The 26419-nt window shown below is 41.1% G+C and overlaps 1 protein-coding gene across 12 annotated transcripts in view; it reads right to left on the minus strand.

Annotated features, from left to right (window-relative positions):
• Positions 1-26419, minus strand: part of LOC124303758 (pleckstrin homology domain-containing family G member 5) — a 166475-nt gene that overhangs the window by 93666 nt on the left and 46390 nt on the right. The window contains exons 1-3 of one of the 12 annotated variants that reach the window (XR_006907984.1): positions 20856-21491; positions 15129-15386; positions 13559-14856 (exon numbers count right to left, since the gene is read on the minus strand). The exons of 5 other annotated variants lie outside the window; for them this stretch is intronic. The gene's annotated coding sequence lies outside the window, so the exon portion shown is untranslated. Of the gene's footprint in view, positions 1-13558; positions 15387-20855; positions 21492-26419 lie in introns of those variants that run through there. 6 more of the 12 variants (XR_006907988.1, XR_006907987.1, XR_006907986.1 and 3 more) reach the window with 6 other exon arrangements.

The raw sequence follows: 26419 nt of genomic DNA on the forward strand, positions 1-26419 counted from the left end.
TTTGACACGATTTTTCAATAACTTACATTTTTATTCGAGCTATGCGTTTCTGAGGCCAGAGTTTTGCGTAGGTACGAAGCTTATTCAATCGTCGACTGACTCGTTCGTGAATCCGTTATCGCTTCGGATAAATTTGGTCAATTAGTTCGAACCAACTCAAACCGGGTTTGATTGACCACATAAAAATTTAATCGAATAATCAATTCGGTAAACGTGAGTTGCATCGATGATGATATAGAGTTTATACGGATTATATTGCCGATTGGAACGTGGATAATTACAATCAGGGGATTAAAAATGAAGCAACGTGGATTTGAGTGCTTTTGATAAATACTAAGTCGCAAGGAGAACGAGAGCAGTCCGCTCTCAACCGCACGAAAGAAAAAAAATTTAAACAAAAAAAGAAAATTGCCAACAAACAGCGGTTATACGATTAAAATATACAAAATTGATGTATCGCTACTTGGAACTCTCGAAAAGTAGGCAACGGTACCTACATAAATTCCTGAATAACTTGACGAAGGTTTGTTGTGGGGACTCGATCTCATAAAACGAGGCCCATCCGTATGGTCGAGATTTTTTTATACACCCTCACTTACTGTTTTATTTTCTTCCCTCGACGGTATCGTAAAACGAAATAATGTCAAGTGGAAAAGGAAGAAGGAGTAAGAGACGATCGCAGAACTGCCGTCACGGCTCAATCTCCCCGTAAACTGGAATAAATGGATCAAGGGTGGCTGGTGAAGTAATCTTTGGATGAATGGGGATCGGGAGCTGCCGAGTACTGGCAATTATAAATTCAATTTTTGCTTTACGTTTTTTGTTCTGTATTTTTTTAATCCGTCAAAACGAAGCGGCATTATGTGTTTTTTGAAACGGAGCGAATTTCCCGCGTTATACTACATAAGCCATTCCACGTGCCGGTAATTGACCCGACGAAAACTCCGATCCACTAAAAACTGATTTAAATTTTGTGAACTACTTTTTTTCAATTGATAAGAGTCAGTGGGGAATTTTTTGTAAATTTTTATTCAAAAAAGTTTAGACGCTATCAGCTCGGATATATTTCGAAAAGTATCTATACGTTACGCGAAAAAAATTTGTGGACAAAAAAGTTTCAGTTTCAACCGAATCGTGCAACTGTAACGTTATGCAGAAGAAATATAAGAAACTAAGATCTCGAATGAAATTGTATCACCTTTAGACGGTCTATGAATTTTTTTGCTTGCTATATAAATTCAAAAATGGACACAAAACCGATACTTTTTTCTTAGAGTTATAATTGACTGAAGCCTGGGCTGCATTGTCGATTTTCACGTGTATTTTATTCGAAGAACAATTTTCTGAAAATCGTACTTGCCTTTATAGACTCACAAAAACATTTCACAGAGTTTGATACGATTTTGTGAGAGCCAGGGTTTTGGTCGAATAGATTAGACGCGGAATGCCCTATATGCATTAATCCGATTTCGCTTGGCTGAAAATCCTCAAGAAACGCGGAGAAACAGTTTCATATCGATTTCGCTTCGCCCGGAGTTTGTCTGCCGAGTGGATATCGCAGGTATGTACGTAAGATTACGGTGGGATGGGTGAATTAAAAGACTCGTGGCAAGCTACTCGAGAATCTTTCACGGCTATCCGAGCAACTCTAACCACTCCTGATAATTAGCCAAAACAAGAGGCACTTAGAGCGTGGAAATCTCAGAGGAACTCTTCGACCACAGACGATCCTCGATTGCTGGTGCACCGGAAGTTGGAGTGAAACTCTGTGTTGAAACACATTTCCGTAAAAAACAAAGTGAACGTGGAGTGAAATCAGACAAATTAACAAGATTTTTCAACCATTTGAATGCGAGTTCAAATAAGAGATGACAAAGAAGCTCATATTTATCATAAACTGTTAGCATTTCTTCCATGCATCTCTGGGAAGATCATCTAGTAACTTACGAAACTTATTATAATTTCATAAATACTCAATGTGCGACTAAAACGCAATCAGAATGATTAAAAGTATTGATTTTCAATTTAACATTAACAATTGCAACTGTATTCTTCTCCATACATGTATCTTGGTATACAGAGTGAATTCTCAAACCACTGATAAAACATAATAATGCGCATGCGCTACAATCCGAAAGCGAGCGTTTGCCAGGGTGACCAACCGTCAGAAATCTAACCTCAAAAGTTTTGACAATCGTCAGTGTTGAGCACAACTGCTGCACGTCACCTACAAGTGTAAAAATTTTTGAGGTTAGATTTCTGACGGTCGGCCAACCTGGCAAACGCTCGCTTTCGGATTTTAGCGCATGCGCATTATTACATTTTATCAGACGTCGGACAATGCAGTGGTTAGAAATTCACTCTCTTATTTTTCCCCATTATAAGGAAGATAAAAAAAAATTCGGTGGTAAGTTATGTATTATTTTAGCGAAATTGAGATACGTCACATTTCCGCACGTCATGTCGTAGAGCAAACTTCACTCTTCTTTTTTGCTGAGTGGGTACCAACGTACGAATCATTATATATAATGTCCAAAGACATTCGCGTGCAGTCTGCGGTAGCATTGAGTGAAAAACGTCTCCTCTCCTCGTGTTTTTTCATCCCTCTATTTTTCTTTCTTCATTCTCTTATTTTCTCGTTCGCTTCGGGCGTGCAACCAGGGCAAAGTAATGGAGATCATCCCAGGCTGAGAATCCGAGCCTCCTGAAGTATCGCGTGCTTCGTGGAAGCTGTTGGTGTTTCCTCTTCTTCCTCTGCTCACACGAGCAGAGTGCTTCGGCCATTCAACGACTGTGCCGCACTTTTGATAGATTTATCTTTCGTCGTTAAACCCGGCGCAGCGGCATTGGGCTACTTGAAAAATGATGATTGGTTCGTATCATCCGGGTAAAACTTTCCGTGGTTATCCATATTTAATGCTCACTATATGTATAATCGAAGAGCGAGTCTCGCGATTGAAATCACAAGATATAACGATCAAAGATTAATGCAAAATTTTGTCGTTCCTTTTTGTTACCCGGTGGATTTTAACTGTTATTATTATACAGATGTGCAAAAAAATAGTTTTTTTTTCAGCTGCATCGGATGTTTTTGGTAAATATTGTGTTTTCGAGTTTGCAAATTTTTACAAAATACAAGGTGTTTGCATAAAAAAAAGCATAATGAAAAATACCACCATTTTATTACAATGAACTAAATAATATTTCTCATAAAATTAAACAAAGAATTTCTTTATGAAATTTATTTAACATTCCGTGTTCGTTCTTTTCATCCCATGAAACCTTTTCTTCTTCTTTTTGATACACCTTCGAACACGCTTCCACTCTCCATTTTCTGCTTCCCTGTTTGCATTTATTCTTGAGTCTCACTCTACTACATATTAAATGGAAGTGAGAAATGACTTCTGCGTAGAATTTTTAGAATCAAGAATAGCATATCAGATTTCGAATTAAACGTGAGTTCAACTCTAAATGAAACTACAAACACGAGTTCAAGAACAAATCTGACGTGGTGGAACTTTTTGAGTATTTCTACGGTTTCGGTAAGTAAAAATTTGTTGTGTATATATATATAAAAAAAAGACAGTATAAAACACCTGTGCAGTTTTTTGGTTGCAGACTTGTGTCATTATATCCATCAGCTGGATAAGTGCGTCAAGCAATTAAACCGAATGAATTCCTTTCGGTTCAATTACGAAGAACACCTTCATGAAAAAGGTTGCCTTCTAAAAGGTTACAACGCAAGGGTGGTGATGGATCTTCTGCAATTCAGTGTAATCCGTGCTATTTAAATACCGAATTTGGCCATAAATCGGCCCCCTTAGTAATGAACGGGACGTAAAGTCCACTCGGAAAAATAGCCTTAAAAAAAACTTGGGTGATTCAAAAGCCGAGGTTCGAGAACTGAAATTTCAGTTAATAGACTTTGCGAAAGATTGAAAAATAGGACACGAAAAGGTGACTCGAAATAAAAAATTGGGTTTTCGACGATTGTTACTAACAAGTAAATGAATTTTTTTTCAAACCATCCTGTCATACATTAGAAAATATTACAATCAAGGATCTGTCGAAATATCAAGTCAAGCAGACTAGTAGATTTTCAAATACGATCCATGTCGTTCGATCACAACACAGCCGAATACATTTTTCTACTAACAATAAATCTGTTGTTAATGAACATTTTCGATTAAAAAAAAAAAAAAAAAACTCCACAAAACCTTGTGCTAACTGCGTGGAAAAATTGTTAACAATCTACTTGTTTCTTGGACGAAACCTTTATTAAGCTGCCTTAAATCTCAATTTTTCACAGGGCCTCATAAATACCAAACGGACTTCGAGCCTCGCGGCCTCTTTGATCCCCGATTAAACCAACCTGCTCCTCTAACGTTCCGCACTGATCCAAGGGGCGAGATTCTGGACGCCTGACTGACCGACGGTTTCGAGCTAATATTTCCATTGGCGTGGTCGACCGTTGAAGAGAAACAGAGAGAAAGAGAGAAAGAAAAAGAGAAAGAGAGGGCTAGGGCATTTATCACTGGGATGGAAGGCTCGTCTAGTCTTATACTTTTGTTCCCTGACGTGAGAACAATGCCGGAAAGTCGAAGAAGCCTGCCGAGACGCAAGCTTTGTTCTTCAGGAAGAGCTTACGGCTCGGATTCCCGAGCTTTGCGTGCAGGAAAGCCGAAACGTGTCGTGACGTAGCCAAGTAGAATAGAATTATATGGGTTTATATAGCAGCTTTCCAATGGAACGGAACTAAGGAACTGCGGAACGGTTTCAACTCGGCTCAATTAGTCGGCTCGGTAGAGTCGCGAAGAATTAAATTTTATTAAACCCTGAGAAAAACTCCGGTTCCCGATGGTTACAAGAGAAAAGTTCCAAAAGTCACTAATTAGGCTCTAGTTCCGGGGATTTTAATTATTTCTCATAACGCACAGCTCTGTTTCGTTTCATTTCATTTCTTTACTTCAGTTTTATCCTTACTTCTTTCATTACATAACAGCTCAGCACGGTATTTAGGCTGCCGATCAAATTAAGTTTTTCCGGTTACTCTTGTCTCTCTGTTTCTCTCTCTCACACTCTCACTCTGTCTTCCTAACTTTATTACCAGCCGTCTCTAATTCTTCTTTACTTTTCTCGTTAAAAATTAATACCAATGAAAGTTCGGACTTGTTAAAAAAATGTTGACAGGCTCGCACCACGTTTCAGATTATTCGTGAAAGCTGAATTATGTGAAAAATTGGCACTGCCACGCATATGAATTTTCTTTCATTCTAAATGCATTGGCTGTCAAACATTTGGTTTTTGTCAAAATGTAAATCCTGATTTTTCATACTCTATTTCATTTTTTTTTATTTTTTTATCTGCGACGAAAACGGTCAAGGCGAACAGATCCTAGTAAATATTGCTAATTACTTTCTGAACACCTGTAATCTCTCATTATACAATTCGGTATAAGAGTTAAGAAAAACAGTTGTTGATTGACAAGCTATAATAAATTGAACCCATTTATAAAATGAGAAGATTAAAAAACTGTCGAGTTTACTAATCTTCGAAGCGAAACAACTAAAACAGAATGTCACAGCGATTAAACAGGCTTAGAAATAACTTTATTCAAGTCTTACAATACGAAGTAGAGCAAAGCAATTACGACTAAAATAATGATGGGTACATAAAGACGTACCTGAGGTAAAAGTATACTGCCTATACAGCTTAGATCAATATGGTGATAATCGAACATTCAGTCAGTCTTTTGCGCAGTTTCATAATCAAAGTGAATACAGTCGCGTTTCTCGAGAAAACCTTCACCTAACGTTATCTGACAATAGCTGGCACTTAAGAAAAAATTGCACCTTATCAACATGTTAATTAACGATTTCATTAGAACATTGAAACACAGTTACTCTTTACATGTAATCTTGTGTTAATTTTTTTGATAAGTTTTCGAATGTTATTAAAGTCGCAAAAACTTCATAGTATTCGTTTAATTCGAGGTACGAAAATGTTGAAATTTGCATAAAACTGTTGCAATCTCATAGATATACATGATGAAAAACATTTCACACCAAGTTCGTGGAGAATGAGATATATTTTTTTTCCTTACTACAATATATGTGAATATCTACGGCTTTCACCCTTTCGGGAAACATGCCGTAAATACTTTCTAGCTCTCACCACGGTGCAGCGGTGTGATGATCTCAATTTCGAGAGCGAAGCGAAAGAAAACGACAGCAAAGGTCGGACAAAGAAATAAATTCTAATGAAGCTGATTCCACTGCGACGGTAATGCACGCTTTTCCCTTGAATAGCCGGAGTCTAGACAACGCGAGCTTAGGCGAGACAGAAGGTATAAAGCCAAGGTGGAGAGAAGGACTAGGAGGAGGAGGAGGAGGAGGAGAAGGAGGAGGAAAGATTCGAAGTTTATAGAACAGAGTTCTCGTGGTAAAGTTTTCCGCCCGATAGATCTGCGGCTGTCCTTTTGACCTAGGATTAAGTTATACATTTGACGTTTATTGCTCTAGCGCAATTTCTCCCGATATTTCTCTCGGAGTGCGGGAAAGTTTTACCCCCGTTTCCGTAACGATTGTGATCGATTGTGGCATAAGTGCTGGATAGGAACTATTGAGCTATACGTCAGAGGCGGAAAGTTGGCTCCGCAGCTGGCCGACCGCGACCGCTGGACTGTAAGACTTATCCAGAAACCAGTCCACGCCTCCAAAGTTCTTGGACAAACTACGAGGTCGTCAATATCGGTGAACATTTTCGTGAACGTAGGGCGCATACCACGTGACTCATATTTCATTCGTTGGAAGTCCGTTTTATGCAATCCTCGGCGAGGTTCTCGTTTTCCAAGACTCCAGGATGATCAAAACCAGGAATGAGCCTCCTTCTCAACTCCGTGTCTGATTCCAACGGGGTTCACCCAGCTGACATCAGGAATTCCTCGCCGCTCCACAGGAATGTGGCAAAATACCCGTCCAACCCTCGGGGTGATTTCCTCGGCTCACCCAGCGCTCTGACATCGTGGTGACGGGGTTTGGCATCCTACCGAGCAAACACGCTCTTCGATTTTCCAAGCGCCGAGTCTTCGTGTCAGGATCAAAAGGAACAATTTGGAAGAAAAAGCCAAAGCACTTGAAATGGTTCTTCTACCGTGACTGTTTCTCAAGCAAGAAAAAACACTGGGTTGGAAATATTCTTGGATTAAAAGAGAAAAGCACCCAGCGTGGTCTCTATTTGTTAAAAAGAAAGTAGCAAAGACCAGAAGAACGTTCCACAATCTTGTGAAAATATTGTCTGCACGGCGTGTAACTAAGGCTCTAAAAACTTTGCACATGACTTGAAGCACCTGCGTTATATCTTGGAAAAATTAATTACACTTTCGTGACGACTGTTCTCACCGTTTATGCTCTCATCAGTAAGCGTATCTGCCAAGCACTTTGCATGCATCCTCTCAAGTGGAAGCGGAGAAAAGGGCCTGCCGATTTTCGCGGGATTAGCATGTCACGTCTATCAATTGGAATCCTGAGTGGCAGGAACCCTCAATTCTATCATGCCAAATATCCATTACTGCGTCTGATTGGATATTGGCCAGAAATAACGTGTGAGATATTCATGCACCAAGATAACTACGATGTGTCACATTATCCGGTGAATGAATGTCCCAGGACTTAACGACGCATGCAATCGTCCGCTGTCTCAGAGCGAAAAAGACATTTCATGGAGGTGATTGAATTTAGACAAGAGGCGGACGGATGATCGAGCGCATTTTGTGAGAGCTGGGAAGTTGATTTGATAAGAGATTACGCGAAGGATGGGTGCAATTTCTTCTCACCCCGTATTCCATTAAGCCTCTCATTCGATTTTCTGTTGGCGATCCTTTATTCCCTATTTACCTTCATATCATTCCCACATGTCCACACGTTTCGTATGGACTTTGGGTCACAGGTGGCGTCAAGGGAATTTTTTACCGTTTCAAGATGCCGGTGTAATCCCCTTCGTTGTAGCCTCCTCTCTCCGTCGCTCTTTTTTTCTCGTTTTACCAACAACAAGATCGATTGGAGGTAGGATTTCGATTGTGATAAGTGGCCTTTATCGGATTATGGATTTCCTCTGCTGTTTATTGATTTAGGGTTTTAGTTGACGGAATTATTACCCATGGCACACAATAGTCGCGATGGAAGCGCTGATGCTTCAATTAGAACCGATCGATCGAAGAATGTTTCGAAACTGTTGGGCACTCGGCTCACTGAAGCTTGCTTGCCAAGTGCATTCACCTCAATATTGACAGTTCAGAAGGAGCCATTGTTAGTAATGCTGTATCCAAAGAGTCAGACTCGAAGACATAGCATCGCAAATGATCATTAGAAGTTCTCAAGAGGCAGCCAGACAGTTCAGTCCTCCCTTCACATTGCGATTCATTCAATACCAAGAAGAGGTTAGACAGTAAGAGCTTCGGTAACACGATGACAATTATACCTACGATGATTTACAGAAGGGTGGAAACAGCTTAGAGCACGTGTAATACCAGGATCAAGAGTGGATTCGGTTGGCACCGCATCAGCTGTGTTAAGCTCAGGATCTGTGCCGGAAAAGGCATCCAGTTTCAACCTGTCCGTCTTCGGCATTAATTCGGCCGTACGGGATTGAGGGTGAAGCCACCTGGCCTTCGTCAAAACGCGTGTAACTGCGTCTTCGACCGAAATCTTATCGCCCGAATTACTGCAGACAATCTTGACCTCTATAACCAAGGCTACGTGAGAAGCAGAAGGAGTAACCGACCGATAATCGGTTCCGCGGAGCAGATTTATTGTTTTTGTCCAGTGACCAACTGCATTTCTCGCATCTGTTCGAGAGTCCATTGTGTTCAGGACCGCTTCAAGGGTATTCGGATATCCGCTCAGCGCAGCGGCCATGTGTGATGTAATGGCCAGTCCCGATCGAGATAACCAACCGCAGTCTGCTTACGGGAGTATAATCGATCTGCGAGAGGGCAGGCGCTTCCCGTATACTTCCCATATGGTGGAACTGAAACCTAGTGGTTTCAGGAGTTTGGAATGTGCTTTATCCTCGAAATGCGCCAGGTTCTTCATTGTGCGATCATGAAACGTCGTTCATTCTTCTCTAAAGTTTGGAATTGGGTTCGGTTTGAGCTTTGTCAAACTCTAACTTTGAACTACTTCATCGAACCTCGACGTTTTATTTCGGGGTCGATACATTGGAAGTCCAAGTCCTGACTACCAAGACATGTTGATCCAGCGTTTATTTAAGCGACGCACGATCAGTTGATAAATTGGCGCCAATGCATTCGCTCAGGTAAGGGTAAAGTGGTGTGTAAATAATAAATCTTCTTCACGCTACAAGAGTAGTAGATAAGTAATGCGAGTTTACAGTTCAAATATTCAGCGGTCAGCCGCATGATGCGGTGAGCTGCAAAACGTGATTATCTTGATGGAGGAGGTGTCCAGACGATGGGCCGAGGAAGGGACGTTTCATTAATTTATTTATCGTGCTTTCCCTCTTTTACTCGAGAAGAGTAATAACCTTGGAAATTTCGGTGTAATCGAGAGGTGTCTGTCGATAATTCAACAGGATCAACATGAGATTCCGATTTCTCTTTGTGGTCGATGTTTGCATCGACACGAAGGTTATACTTCCGGTGCCAGAGAGAATCAATCACGTCTTCTCACTTTCAGAAATTAGTGGGATTTCATCGTCTGCACATCGAAGAGAACACATGGAACAAAGTAGAATCATGGTCAACAGTGATATTCACTCAACTCATTTCTTCCGGTAACATCGTTCTGACCCATCTCTAAGCTGTGATAAATTACAGTCGCAATTTGAATTCACTTGGAGCAATAGAATGTTCCTCAGTCAGCTCAGTTGAGTAAAGAGCGCAAACTTCGGCCGACTCTAGTTAATGCAGGAATGTCAAACGCAGAGATAAGCCTCTCCGTTTAGGACGTGCTGGAGAAGACACTCACTGTCAGTGCTAAAGAGCCGGCCGAAATTTCACGGTTGATGAACGCAGGTGAGAATGTCACTTTACTAAACGTTCCAGAGAGATCCATTAAATTCTGTCTGGGCTTTAAACTCGGTGAAACTTTACTGATGCTGGTGACCACTCAAATTACAGAGGACGAGCATGGGCTTGCTTGTTATGTACAAGGTAAGGGTCACGGGAGTCTCGCTACCTTACGTCCGAGCGTTTTCATCTCCCCAAACGATCCGTAGCAATCCGATCCTATCGTTGCGTCTGATCAAGCTCCACGAATAAGAAATGGAGGTAATCTTGGCCATTTTGGTAGTCCAGGGTCAATTAAGTCGGTTGGTATCCGACCCTTTTTTACAGCTCTTAAGCTGAAATAACCACTTCAGCAAAATCAAAACTAACCTATGTTGAGAGATTTAGTGCTCTTTAGTTACTAATTTGGTCTTCAAATTTTGAATTTGTCGGTTCAGTAAATTCCCCGGAATCGATGGCGATGTCAAGTTTAAAATAAGTTGGCAAAGCCAGGCCAACGGATGATTGTTTATGAAAAATAAAATTATGAGAATCTGTCGCTACTCACTCATTTCGAACCAAAATAATCCACCCTTGGTCCAAACACCATCCCCGAGTTGTCAGCGTACAAGTAATCCGCTCAAAATATAATAAAATTGATAGCACGTTTTCCTTTCAATGGATGAATCAATAAATTTGATCTATACAACGTATCTCCGATTTTGCTGCTAAATCCTCAATCACTGAAACTCACCTCCATGCCCGCAAAGTCATAAAGAACTGACAGAACGTGCGTTTTCGAGGTTTTCGAGGGTAATGAGTGAGAACCTTGTTGGACTACCTGCGAGAACTTGACAAAATGATAAGCTACCAAGACAATCTCATGCAGTGCTTGTTCGATTAAAATTGATTAGAATAAAGTTATCATTGGACAAAATGGCAAGAATTTCACACTTGAGTTAGGAATTTGTTAATTTACCGAACGGTTCCTTTTCTCAGGTTCACACATGAGTATGTCAATTTGCACGGATTGGTTGACTTTCAAGGATTGTAGGGTTGGGGGGGGGGGGGGGATTGGGTTCTTCGGGCATCTTCGGAACATGGCTGAAGAAAATATTTACGAGTTTCGTTGTTTACGATGCTCCCGATACCTTGGTAGAAAAAGTTTGGGTACAAGAAACGTGGGTTTTGAACTTTGGAAATAAGTTCGCAACAGATTTCAAGCGTACTTAACAAGACTGGGAAACGAGGGTGGCTTATTAGCTCAAAGCCGGGGCGAATCCCGAGTAAATATGTCGGCGCGCATCCGTTCGAGATACACACCTGGCCTCATTCGCATGTGATCCTCTTCGGGAATCGCGCTGGCTGTGTTCATTATCCGAGATACGGATCACACCCCGCAAAGTTTGCCATTAGCGTTACCAAGGATGGGCGGAAACGGCACGCTGCGCGATGTGGCGAACGTAACGCCTCTGGCATTCGGCCAAATATTGCGAGGTCCTTCCTCTCCCTCTCTCTCTCTCTCTCTATCTATCTATCTTCCTCCATCTGGCTGATGCGAGCTATCGGACATTTTTGCACGTTTGAGCGCTCTTGTACGGTGGTGGCGCAAAGAGAACCCTCCGTTAGTCTTACAAACGATGAAAAATTCGAGCTTGGATGGCAAATGCCCCAATTTTAAACGTGTCTGCGGTTCCTTCTCGAGGAAAAGAGCCATTTCCATAACCTATTTTTCTACTCCCGGATATTCCACACGTGGCTTTTTCTCACGTATGAACTCCGGTACTTATCTTGCCTCCGTTTGCATGGAATGCATTTTTCCTAGAAATTAAAACCATCGTACGAAGTGTGGATCCAACTCCCAAATGATCAAGATATAGATCGACCGTTGTAGGGAATATAGAAGTATAGAGAATTTTATATGTCAAAATATTCGACATTCCGAATGGTTCGAACTTCAGACTAGTCAAAACTTGGTTCAAAAGATTAGCATTTGTTTGATCCAATTTTTCCAGGTAAATTCATCAAATGCTGCAGGTAGATACCCGATTTTTCGTTACAATTAATTCGAGTGATTCAGGAATATTCAAAAGTTTGACTACTTTGGACTATTCACATTTTTGACCATCACCCGAAAAACGTTCAAGTAAGCCTTCGCTTCGATCAAGTGTTCAGTATCCTGAAACCCGTGATGTAACATTAAGTTTCTTTCATAAGAGACTTGAGTTTGGGGTGCAAGCTCGCGAACAATGTAATAAGAGGACAAGTGCTCGCCAGTGAAAATTTTTAGCAACGAAATCCAGGTAATCCCAAGCTTCTCATACAACGTTTAAGGAGCTCGAAACGACGGTGACGGGCAGGGTTCTTCAACCTGGTATATCCCCGGTTTAACCTAAGAATAATGACTGAGGACTATAAGGTAGGGTAATAACTTCCCCAGAGAATAGTTGTCACTTGTCACTCATCACCAGCAGCTGATGGTCCCGAGCCCCATTACGGGGGGGCGGGTAGTACATAAGTCAAGGTTCCATTCGTGACGGGCTATGGCGGGTCGTTAGTCAAGAGAAATGAATTAGGGATGGAGAATATTGAGATGGAGGAAAAGGGGTTTCGCCAAAGTACGTACCTTGCTTTCAAGGTTGATCATGTACATCTCGACCACACGGTGGACTATAGCCTGCGATGCGACTGTTTCCCTATCTCTTACTTACAGCCAACAGGCGTAGGTATAATATCACGGTAAACTCTTCTCCGCGTAAGCTAGTAAACTTTTTGAAGCTACTACCATTCTGGGTTTCATGTCTAGGAACGACGTCGACCAAAACTTTGTACCTTATTAAGATTGATACCGTCGTTCTTGCTAAAACACCCCTTCTTCTGATGACGTATTCAAGCTTTACTTTACCTCATTTACTGGTGTGCATACCGTGTACTTTAGGGTGGTCCTTAAAAAAGTCATGTTTGAATTTCAACTGGTTCGTCCCTAAATCGGCTTCATACAGTTCAAAAATAATTCCCTAATTTCTTCAGATTTTTATCTCAACTCTAACCGCACATCAAATCTACCTAACGGATTTTAATGAAGTTTGATACGGGAGGGTTTTCTTGGGTCACTGATTACGAATCTGAACTCAAAACTTAAAGATTCAAAGTGGCGGATCCAAAACCACAGAAGTCACTTGACACAGCCACCATTTTGAATTTTCAAATTTTGAATTCAGACTCGCAATCATCGACCCAAGAAACCCGCCTGTACAAAATTTCGTCCAAATCCGTTCGATAGACTCGATGTGCCCCTGAAAGGGTTGAATGGAATCCACCCTCTCTTGTATACGAGTTAGAGTTGAGATAAAAATCTGAAAATATTACGGAATTATTTTCAAACAATGCAGAGTCGATTAGTGGAGCTCGCGGGTAAAAATTCAAAACCAACCATCTTAAGGACCATCCTAAGTAGTGCTCACCGCATGTACCGGTCTCGCGACAAGCGAATAAACAAGTGACCAACAATTGGATAACAATTGAAAAAGATCAAACGAATCCTTGGATTACCTGAACGCGACTCATGGGCGGCGAGACGACCAGGAAAATCCTCATGGTGGCCTTGAGGAAGTCATCCTGGTTCCGGTTACCGGTGCAGGTATCCCGCAGGGTAGCTTCGGCAAGGCTGGTGCTGCTCTGGGTCGTCTTGCGCCTGACCTTCCGGCGGATGCTGCCGACTAGCCGTCTCCAATCTTGACCGCCTCCCCCTGGCAGCTGGACTCCCGAGGCGCACGATGCCGCATTCTGGCCCGGAGTCGTTGACTGCGAACCGCCCTTCGAGGACGAGGAAGGGGTGGAGGAGGGACTCAGCTCGCGACTGGCACGGCGGCTGACGGACCCCCGGCCTCCGGCTGGGCCTCCTCTTGCCGACACCGTGCTGCCGCCGGCCCCTTCCTCTTCCCCTTCCCCCTCCCGCCGCTTCCGGTTATTCTCTGCCCTGTCACTCTCCTCTTCCTCTTCCTCTTCCTCCTCCTCCTCCTGTTCCCGTTCCTCTACCTACTCTTCCGCCTCTCGACTACTTTGTTATTACTCTCCACGCACTTAAGCCGGTTAGAAAACAACCAACGCGCACCAGCACCCGATGTCCTTTTCAAACGGTTTAGAATCCTTCTTCAATTCCGGCAACACTGTCCTCGGGGATTTTTATTATTCTTTCACTCTTTCACTCTTTCTTCGCTTTCTTCTTCTCTTAGATTTAATTAAGGATGTTTTGATCCCGCTGTTGTATACCATAAGTCAGATGCTGTATACTGGCGACATTGACAAATTTTGTACAACAATTCGTTGTCTCGAATTAATGTAATATCTATACGAAAGTTCGTTCCAACGAAAATTCAATAGACAACTTTTTATGTATCGCGGAGACGATTGTTGACCACTAAAATTTTTTTCACCCGTCAAATCACGAATTCACTAATATATATATTATATATACTTCGATATTGTTTTCAAGGGAAGTTTGTTTTGTCTTACCGTGATTTATATACGACTGTGAAACTTCAAGCGAGGTCGGACAATGAAGACGAATTTCGAAAGTTTGGTAGAACACGATCATGGTAATCATTTGTTGTATGAATTTAAGTGGATTTATAGTTATAGCATGTTCTTGTCTCACCACCAAAACATCCTTGAAAGTCCTTATTTTTTTTTTTTTTTTTTACTCTCCACTTCGCTTACATCTAAGTAGACGTACACACTGCCAACTTTTCAACCCTTACTGCGGTCTAATGTTTATCTATTATTATACCTATCTCCTTCACCGTGTTCGAACTACTTGCTATAACGCTCTTCGAAACTTCTCCGCATCGCTAATGGTCCGATAATTATGATTTAGTTGTCCGTAGAGCATCGTAAGTATACCGTTAATATATAACCGAGGTAAATAAGTTCGGGAAAAGATGAGAAATTGTCAAAATTACTGCTGACAAATTTTTTAGCAATAATCACTCTCGATTCTACAACGATAATGATGATAATTTCGGTTTCGTGACTCTACGAAAATGAAAATAATTCTATTTTTGAGATTAAATAGTGGATGGCACAGTTCTTTCATCTTATGGATCGTATTCTCCCAACTTACCTCTATCTTCCCGAATATTATTGTATAAATAGTGTTTACGTGATATAATTACACGTTTGAAAACTTATTTCAATCAAATTCCTCTTTACGGCGCATTGCAGTTGCTTTGTATTATTAGAATACCGATATATTACAATTAATTACACGTATACAAAGTCCATAAAATTCCTTCACATCAGCCCCTGAAGCGGACTTCATGTAGATATACGAGAACGAAGCTCGACTTTTCCACGGCGTTTCGTCGCTCTCGGGGACCAGCTGACGGCAAAAATGACGACGAGGCGAAAACGTTTTGTTACATACATCTCGAGGGTGGAAAAAGGGACGTGAATGGACGGAGGTTTCGGGCTGTCGTTGACTTCCCCGCAGCGGTTCAGTGCCGTGGCCGTTTCTCCTTTCTCTCGCGTCCCTTTTTTCATTCTTCGAAGCGACGCAACGGTAACGGGGAAAGCTAGGTGAAATATTTTTCCGCTCTTCTTCGTTTCCGCAAGAATGAAAAAAAAAAAAAACGTGCCAAGCCCTCCGAGAAAAGCGAATGAAAGCAGAGAAAATCGACAAATCGAAAAAATGAAATAAAGATAATCGACAAATATTATCTTACACAAATCTGACAAAGCTTCGGAATATCTGCAGACCAGAGTCGTTATTAATTGAAAGGACATCGTTGATCTGCTGGCATTTATTTCCAACCTCTCCCAGTTGAATCCTCTGCTTATGCAGCCGACGAGTTCGCGACGATAAATATCGCCGAGCTTGATGGCCGGACGTCTAATTAAGATTCGATCAACGAGGAGTAGAGGATATATATTCTGTAACCGACGCGGAGCTACGAGAAGGGATTAATCGACGTTCCAATTCATTGACAGTTTCACTTCTTGGCCAGGTTTTTCACTCCGAAATTAATTGAGACATTGGAATGCTATTTATTAACGAGAATCCAACGCTTGTGGAGGGAAAATCTTTCAATTTACCCAAAAAATAGAACGTTTTCAGTTTAATATGGAAACGGATAATTTGAAATCGACCTTGCGTTTTTATCTGTTTGACATACAAAGTATCGTACAATATTTATGACAATTATTTTGATCTTGAAGTTAAAGAAGTAAGATCGGATTTCGATCGACGAGAAAACTTTTCCCGTTACCTGTTTCGATTCTCGAATTAAGAGTTTCGCGGAAAACAAATTTTACATTCCGACGTTACAAGTTTCTACAACAATTGTTACACCAAAAGTAACAATTATACAAAGTGAGCGAGGGATCAGTTTCGTTCATAAAATTTCTCCTGACCGTTTACCCCAAATTCAGTTTTATCGTATATTTCATAATCGACGATTTCCAAAAACAAGGGTGGATTTCAACGATGTGTAATTATAGAGAAGCGAGAAATGCAGTCATTAATCCGTACCGCTACAGTGATGATTGTTCCATTCCGAGATGCATGAAAGGGTAGAAATTTGGGACAATGAAAGGTAAGAAAATCGGGCGATTAGTCGCCTCTGGGAGACGAACAATAACGACAGAGAAATCACGACGACACGAAGTAAACCACCTTCGGCCTCCTTACAGCTTAACGTGCCACTGGATATTGCCGGCGATGCGGAAACCATCAGACAATGCCCGATTGTTCTTGCTAATTCCAAACGTCGCGTAGCTTATAGCTGTGATTAGCCACGCGTCAGCAAACCGGAAACGAGGATCGCTTCCTCGATCAGTTTCTTGTCGGCAGGACGTATACGAAGAGAGTCTCCCGCATTCTCGTCTATCAGCGAGTGAATCCAAAACGCCCTTTGAGTTTCGAAGAGAATTGAGGGGCCCTTTATGCTCAAAGAAGCCATAAATCCAGGAAGATAATTGGATGACTGAAATCTTCTTTCAAGTAATCGTGGAACCGATCAAAGAACGTCTGAATTAATTGAAAATCATTGCGAATCTGTGCCTAATTTGAATCACGTGATTATAAAGTTGAAAGAAACTTAAAAGAGCTTTCGTTGATTTGTAAATTGCCAAGTGGATTTATCCTGACTTCCTAAAAACGGTAAAAAATAATTAAGAATCAAGAGAAATTAGGCGATGATTTGAAGGTCGATAGAAATCGCTCGTCCGATATCCAAGCGAATCGAGAATCGGTTTGTCTGACAATTTTACCGCGTGAGATTCTCAGGGATTTTTGCCGTCAGTGAAGACAAAAGGCGTCCCGTCGTCCTGCCACGGGGATTAATTCCATACCGTGTCCTGCGCCATGTCCCACCTTTCTCTCTCTCTCTCTCCTCCCCCTTTATCTCTCCCACGCACACATACATATACATGGAAATGACTCCCGCCGTTTGCTCGCCTGCGCCGAAGAGATAGCTCTCCTCTCCGAGAAGAGGAATGATACTCGTTGACTCGGTCAAGCCATTCGTCTTTAGAGGCAGAAAACCCGAGACGGAGAAAAAGCGCGGAAACAAGAGTGTAGCAACAAGTAAAAAATAAACCCGAGTTGGTCTGCCGCTGCATGTGACAAAGTTGCTTTCCGAAAGAAATATGTCAGAGCCTTCGAGCACTTGTGGATGTTCTGTCTGTTTTTCGATTTTTCTTTTTTTTTTCTCTCTTCTTTTTCGCTTCTTGAAATTGTGGCCAGACAAATTCTTTACAGTCAGAGTGTATAAATTGCTATTAATCGGTGTATAAATTTCCATGTGTTGAGAGAAAGGGGAGTAATATGATCTTTTTGAAACGGTTGTTGACATCGTCGACTTTAACCCTGTCAGTCACGGTGGGATGCTCAAAAACGTCAAACTTGAAAAATTTTCCAAATCCTAGCCTTGTCTCAGTTTATTTACAACTTCAAGCGATCTTTTTTACTTCGTATAACCCCAAAAACGCGCGAGTAACGAGTTTCCGTGAAAATCATCGAATTTTGATCGTTTTTTCGATTTTGCATCCGCCATGTTGGATCCGCCATACTGGATCCGCCATCTTGGATTAAGAAATTATCAAATTCTGTCTTCAGATTCCGCGTGAACAAGATACGGGCCAAAATATCGAGTTGTAAAATCTGTGACTAATTGTAAAAGGGCCAAGGACTGTTAGATGAAAATAATTATAAATGTAAAATAACCAGGATAAGAATCTAGCCAATTCTGCATAGGATTTATGTTCGCCAAATCAGAGGTCATCAACCTAATAATTGCAAAAAATTCAATAGATAAAATTGCAAAAATTTTACAATGATTTGAAAATTTGGAATTGACCTATTTTGATAGTTTTCCGATTTTGCATCCGCCACATCGGATCCGCCATCTTGTATTCAGAAATTATCAAATTCCGACTTAAGACGCGTGATCAGCGATCTCAAAAAACCACCGAGCATCAAAATTCAAGGCAAAATATAGAGTTGAGAAATGTGTGACTGAAAGCGTGAAATAAACCTGAAGTTATTAGTTCCTTAAGGATACATCGGTAGAAATAAAGATTATTGAGAAATTTTAGGATGACTTTCGGAAAATCGTAAAGGTGCGAATTACCGATTTTCCCAAAACATGCATCCTTACAGTAACGTTACTAACTTCATCCTCATCGACTTTACGATGTAAGGGAAATTTATTGCGGAAAGGTGAGAACTGACGATAATAAAATACCGCCGAACATTGTTTAACAGGTTGTTGGAAATCCTTCGACGATTTTTTTTTTTTCTTACTTCAGAATCCGTTACTCCAGCTAGAAACGGTGGAAGGGTGCATGTTAATCTAACATTCCACAAGACGCGACAGGCATCCCAAGTCCAGACGGGCAAAAAACTTTGATCAAATACTCGAAAGATGTTTGCGATTGATCTTTGGTGAAGAATCGCGACTACGGAAAAATGCGATATTTTATTAGAACAGAGTTCATATCTGTAGATCCAAGTATCGTGTGGAATAAGAAAAATTCATGAAAATGAAGTTCAAGAAAAGCAAGTTTACTGTAACGAGGCATGTTTAAGAAAAATCCTCACTTCGCACCTTTAGCAATGTCCAAAATTTATCAAACCACGATAAACAAAACGTATTCTCATTTTGAAAAGCCAATAATCCATAAAAAAAAAAAATTCTAAAATTTCGCAACAATAATTTTTTTCCCCGATGTTTCAACTTTACGTTAACGGTACCAAACTTCAGCCTCATTTGAATTCGACGTTTCTGATTTTCATCGACGAGACGTCGACGGCCGAACAAAAAATTGCTCTCTTTCAAATTAGGCAGCACTTTTCCCTGCAGCAGCTGAGGGAGCGTGTAATTTATCCAATTCAAGAACCACTCAACTCTCCGATTTCAATCGAGCCCCCGGGTTTTAACGCGAACGTCGATCTTCCTACGTGAATTCAGGAAAATTCGATTCGATCCATGGTTTTACGGATTTTAGAATAATTCTGCACGCTCGATGAAAAATTGGAGAGGCATTCCGACGCTTCGATATTGATGTTTGGGTGCCCAACAAATTTATTTCCGAGGGAGGAATAATATCGGAAAGCTTTCCGCGCATCCGACTCGCCCCGAACCCTTTCTCCCCCCTTTGATATCACGTATTGATATTATTATATTTATTATTATACGACAGGTCGGGTTGCCTGCCTGCCTGCCTGCCTGACAGGATTACGCAAGGGTTGAATGTCCAGGTCGACGTCAGTTTCCGGTCCTTTTTTCCTCCCCTTCATCGTTTTATTATCTTGTTTTATACACGGCACAGTTCGAGAGGCCTGGGGTGAAAAATAGTTTTCAACAAAAAAGAGAACAATATTACGCGATGCTTTTCACCCCATCTTCGTTCCCTACATACATACCAACATTATACACATAGAATTTAATTATATTCGCAAACTTCGGTGTGGAATATTTATCTGCATGTTTCGTTAAAGGAATTCGTAAAGTTTCGGTTTTTACATCGACAAAATGTTTCTCTATGTAAATTCTCTTTCTTTCTCTCTCTCTTTTTTTTTTTTTTTTTTGTCTTTTAATCTAGCAATCATTCCCAACTTTTACCAAATTACCAAAAGATCACTATAGAAGGAGAAACCCAGTTTCAAGATCATAGAAACTTCGGAATGGAATAACTTTGTTAAAAATATAACATATCCACAAATGGTACGTGCCACGTGATTTCTCCCCCCTCCCCCACCCCCCAGTGAACAAGTTCGAGATAAAAATACGCGGGAGGTAAGCCGAAAGGCTTGGAAAACTCTCGTTAATTGGTTAAAGAAAAAAACCTGAGAAACGGAAAAAAAAATAAAAAATATCCAAAACGTCGCGAGATAAGAAGAGTGGACTGCATTTGACGTGAAAAGCGGCATAGAATCATGTGTGCGGAGGAGGTTGAGAAAACGCCTCAGAGGCGAGGGCGAGAATCGAGGTCGGTGAACGTCGATTAAAAGTGCAGAGACTCTAAATCGTTAGGTCGAATCGGTGATTTACGATTAAAGCTTCGGCGTGACAGTGTCGAAGTAATTGAGAATGATAATCACGGCGCCTCGGTGTTTCCGTTTTTGTTACCCCGTTTCTGGGCAAAGGAGTTTAAACGAACGTCTGTAGGCTGGCACTCGTCGTTAGTATCAGACGGTATAAGACGACCTCGCGTCGTGTTTTTGCTTCTCCCCTAACGACCCTAACGACTTCGGAAAACCGAGAGAGATTTTCCCCGTCACCGTCAGCCTCGACGTCCGATATGCACCCTCCTCGGCCGTTCTACCAATTAGGTATAATTCACTCACGTTTCGGTCCCTCCTGATCTCGTCTCGTATCTTACAAGCATACTTCGTCTGCGGAGGTGGACAACAAAAGCTTCCCCCTCCCTCCGCCATGCGGGAAGAACGAGCTTTCGCTTTATTTTCCGTTTCTTTGATCATTCGTTACACGACAGTCTGTTCATCTCTATCGTTGGTCGATCGTTGCTTCGCAATATGACTCATAATTGGTCGATTCGTTGATAATTCGATCGACTAATTGTGGCTTCTCATTAGTTAGATTATACGTTTGTCGGTAAGTTCCATTATTACTATTTATATGTGAGACCGATTCGTTCGGCAAAAGCGAAGATTGAAGGATCGGATGACGATGTAGGATAGATGAGTAGACGAGTGGGCCTCATCGACTGGGACCCGAAGGATCGGTTCATACTCGAGCGAAATGGAGTGCAGAAAAATCAGCGCGTCGAATTCACGATCGTATTCATCACTCGCGGTGATGATTCGTCGTAATAATTTGTGCACAAGTGTATAAAACATAAACCGAACGCGATTTCGGACATTTCTTACGTACGTACGAAACGCGTTATGCACGATTTAAATTAAATCAATGGTCAAATATATAAACATATTATACACGTATCAGGGTGAATCAATTGTCCGCTGGGGGAAAAAAAAAAGAAACGGTAACAAAAACGGAAGAGGGGTTAAATTAAGGAAATAAAGACAACGCCTAGCGATTTTGTTTGTTTGTTTTTTTTTTTATCGTTTTTTGTATTCTCTTCTCGTTTGTTTTGCTTTTCGATTCGAGCACGCGTCACGGATCGAGCTGTCCCGAGGATCGAAAAGCTTTCGGACACACGGATACTTGGATGATATTTACGCGCCGCGGAGTTTCCGCCTGGCGGTCGCGCGTTCGACTGGGGAAAATAACCGCGCTTAGAGAAGCGGCGAGGGTGACGGAGACGGCGACGCCGGCGCCGCGACGCCTGAACGCCGATGCTGCTTGCCGTGGAACGCGCGCAACGTATCGGGTCCGGCGGCTGTCGTCCTGTCCTCTCGGAGCGAATTCGACGTGTGCGTATTTCCGTCGCACCGAGTCTCGAAACGAAGTATATTCACTATTGTGCCGGCGGTCCGTCGCCCCTGACGCCGGGGGCGAAATTGAATGGGCTGAATTGAAGGGCCGGGTGGGAAATACGGGGGCAGAGGTCAGCCGTCGCCGCCTACGCCGTTCAAATACCACCCTGCCACGTTTTACCAAAATTTATGCATGGCTGAAACCGTATGAAATCGTTTTGCCAAACTTGGAATCTTTCTACCAACGAAGCGTGTCGTTCTTTGACGTATTTAAAAAGCCCCGGTTTTTCGCGAATTTGTCAGCGAATAATTTGACACGGCTGTTTAAATTATTATTTTCATAAATATCAAGCTCATAAGTTGTTGTGTCAACATTTTTTTACCTTTTGTGAAGAACTTTACAAGATTCTAAGAAATCCTGATTTTTATAGGTTAATAGTCAGTCGAGATATTTACAATGAGTTGATGAGTATTCTGAACAGGTTGAATATTTATCAACGTTATTGTAAATATTCCCACCGAATTGGAGTATTTGTTTATAACTATAATTCAAATTCAGACAACTTCGGGATATTTTATCACATGTTTTCATCTTTTACAGAGTTTTTTGGAAATCTTACAAAACTGTTGAGAGTCGTTTCAAAGGACATAGCGCTATAAGATGTTCTTGACTCCGACCGCCATCTTTGCGATTATTTTCAAAAGCTGTATTCTCGATTTTCAGGCTATTGCTTTCAGTTCAAATTGATGCTAAGCTGTTCTTGCCATCATTTTATTCGATATTAAATTGCGCTGGATGGCTAGCGAGTGCGGAAAATGGTGTTACAGGTAAAATAAAATCTGAAGCGTGTCAACGGCGGCCATATTGATATCGAGCAAGCGTCTGAATCGACTTTTTTTAACGTAACACATACGATTTTCGCTACGCATTCAAAACCAAAACTATCAATAACAGACTTTCCGGTATAAAGAACAGTTTGAAATTTCGTCAACGTCTTGTAGGAGTAAAAAACTGTCTAAACGTGTAGAAAATTCTGTACAACGAATCGAAATTATTCTCCTTGACCAGCGCTCACTCTAACGTTAAGAAATTCGGAATAAACATTGAGAGCAAAGGGTCAAGTTTCATTTCACGGATGATTTCTCGGGAAGATTCCTGGCCAAATACACACTCTGTGTACGGTCTATTCGCGGCTAGAATAAGGTTCAAAGGTCCTCGTTATAACAGCTGAAAACGTGAAATTTATGGAAAAATACGCTGATCACGAACGCCGTTTATTCTTCCTCCAGTCTCCGCAGCTCTACTGAAATTTCTTATTTTATTCTTCGATCACTTTTTTTTTTCTTCACTTATTCAAATTTTCATCGTTTGGCTTCCTTTTCTCTTCCTCGTCCTCTGTCCTCCAAGTTTGGTCATCCTTCTGTCCTCGGAGACTCTTTTGGCTCTCCATCTCACCCTCGGTAAGGTTCTTTATCGCTTCCACCTGCGGCTCGACCCAACGAAACAAGAGAACACAAGTAGTCAAGTGTCTTCTTGACTACCTACGCACTTTGTATACCTTTATATGTGGTTGAAGGTTACACGCCAACAATTCACCGCCATATAAAGCGTCGAGCAATGTTTTACCCGGCCTGGGCAGAAAGAATTTCGTCCACAACAATGTTCACAAATTTACTACTCACGACAAATTTGAGCCATGAAAAAAAAAACACGTTTCACTCGTTCGATTATTAAGGGTTATCTCCTTTTATCATTTTTCTCAAACTCCTTCAAGCTCACGGATTCTCGTTCATCGATAACGTTTTCATTCCAAGTAGGTACTTGGAAATTTTTCGCAACAACGCTTGCACGGTAGTTTAGATTTTTTTCTCCAACAAACTAGAAGCGATGAGTTCCACTGAAGCTTGATTAAATTTCAAAATTGAATTTCGTTCAAGGTTTAATACCTCGTCAATCCGCCATCTTTCTGACAAGTACAATTATCGAGTCTCTCTTCGTTCTCCAGCAGCTTCTATTTACATTTAATTTCACTCCATCAAAGATTATATTCTGAACTTATTACAGAAAGAAATGGGTCACGTGTCCGGGATGAACAATTTTTCTCTAGTGAGTATTCGACGGGTGGAAGTAAAAAAAAAAAAAAAAAAAATCATACGACAAGTAATCGTCGACGTTGTGTCAGCATTGTACGTCTCACGTAGTTAAAAAAGTACAAAAAAGATCGTGAATTCGAAAAAAGGCGAACAAAGAACAGTAAATTCAGGCTAGCTCTTGAAAGTGGAGCGAATCTGGGGTTGACAAAGTTTCTAAGCAAATGGATGAAATGATAACATGACGAAATTCTATCTCGATAATTTAATGAATGTGTTTTATTGTTATTCATTTTGGTATCACAACTTTAGTGGCATCCAGATTAAGTATGGTCAGAATTTTTCGATATAACAAATAATGAGTTGAAACCATCGAGTGATCACCAAAAAATTAATTTTTTCCAGGGTGCAACCATTGATCACTTATTTTTCCAAACGAACAAACTATGCAAAATGATATTCTTTTGCGAATCTTATTTACAACTTATCTTCGGTGCTTCTCCCCCGATATTCTCCACAAATGAAGAAAAACTTGTTTCAACCGCCGAGACATCAATATATCGGTAATCCAATAACCGTGAGCAAATAAAAGAACGTATGCATTTCAATTCCAGGGAAAAGTTATATCACGAGTTTTCTATGGTCTCGCGTGGAAAGTGGAATTGAACCCAATGCGTGCAACGACTCGAAAAATAAATACTATTTAATAAACGAATATTTCACCCAGCTTTATTTTCATGTTGACCGTTACTGTCTGTTTTTTATGTAGTGACCACCACTAGACATTTTCCTGCCAAAAATCTTCATGTGATAAATCATAAGATGTTGTAACCGAAATGAACATGTAATTTATTACAGGATTTGTCTTCTAGATTCAAGAAAAATGTACAAACAAGTCACGTAATAAATTACAAAAAGACGAATCACCAAATATACTAGATTAAAAATCATGTACTCGTGACTATAGCATTTTTGATCTAGTACATCAGATGATTCGAATTTTTGTGATGCATGACGTGATTTTTTATACATTTTTCTCGAACCTACAACATAAATCATGTTACAAATTACGCGTTGATTTCGGTCATAACATTACACGATTAGAGAGGGTTTTCTCCATGCTCCATGCTTTGCAGAAAAAAAAATCATATTGTCAATCTGCCCTGACGAAATGAAATTCTTTTAGTTTTTATAGAGTTTTTGCATGAATAATAAGCTTATTGAAAAATAAATGGCGTAAATCAGGTTAGAATTTTTAGATATCCGAATTTAAAATTTAAAGAAACCTCAGAGTTTTCACCATTTTATTATATTTAGGCATATCATTTTAAGTTCATTCTCAACAAATAAAGTACGTAGATCTTTACCTGGCGCCAAAAAAAAAAAAAAAATCAGCTCATAATATACTTTTACATATTTTCTCTGTATACTATACATAGACTAGATTAGGTAGTACACATAACTTGTACCACAATTGCCTGTACATGCCTACCAAGAAAATGAAACCGTCATATCGTCTAAACGATACCCATTCAATTACGACATCATACAACCAATTGCAACGAACGAAGAAACTTTTCTTCGCGGCAGTACGTGTAATTCATCACTCTCCGGTTACAGTTTTTGCGCGGACTTTGACTAAGGGAATTAGACAAAGAGCCTCTCCGAGTCGGGATGAAGAACCTTTCGACGACACGGGCGCGGGATTAATGGAGTTTAGAATGTATCGGGGGTGAGAAGAGAGGCAAAAAGGAGGCGGGGAAATCCGAAGCCTGCGTGTTTACGTCGTCTAACAACAACCGGGAAGTCGAGGCGAGGACAAAGCACCGCCAAGCTGAGAAGCTCGCGTGCCTCGAAGAGGCGGCGAGGCGATCCAAACCAATCCAAACCGAGAAAGAATTAGTATATTGTGTAACAAGGGGGCCAAACTAGAACATTTCGAGCCTGGCATGAGCTTGCAATATGAGTCGTAGGCGAGCCGAAGAAGAATATTACAAATACGCGAGGCGAAAAGAGCGTCGCCTTCTTGTTGCACCCGAAATTGAGGTTAGAGTTGCGTAATGTCAGACTTGTTCGCGGCTGCGCATGCGCGCGTTTAACTCCTGGGACTTGAAAGTGGTCTTTTCTGTACTCCGCGCATGCGCACTCGCAGACTCACTCGACCGTCGGAGTAACGGGTGATTTTTGTACGAAAAACAGGCGTGGAAAGACGCGTGAGACATGCTCGCTTTGTATAAAAGATGTAGAAATGGTCCTGAGCCACGGTTCTGTAACTTGCGGCGTTTCTAAGCTCGACGGGTGATCCCGGTTCATATTCGGTTTTATTACCTCCTATCCTATCCTCAGGATCCGGGCTATATATGTGAGAATGTATGCACAACTTTTCCAAGAAAAGTAATAACGCTCTCATAACAAAAATA

Source organism: Neodiprion virginianus, chromosome 4 (assembly GCF_021901495.1).
Source record: "Neodiprion virginianus isolate iyNeoVirg1 chromosome 4, iyNeoVirg1.1, whole genome shotgun sequence".
NCBI lineage: Eukaryota > Metazoa > Arthropoda > Insecta > Hymenoptera > Diprionidae > Neodiprion > Neodiprion virginianus.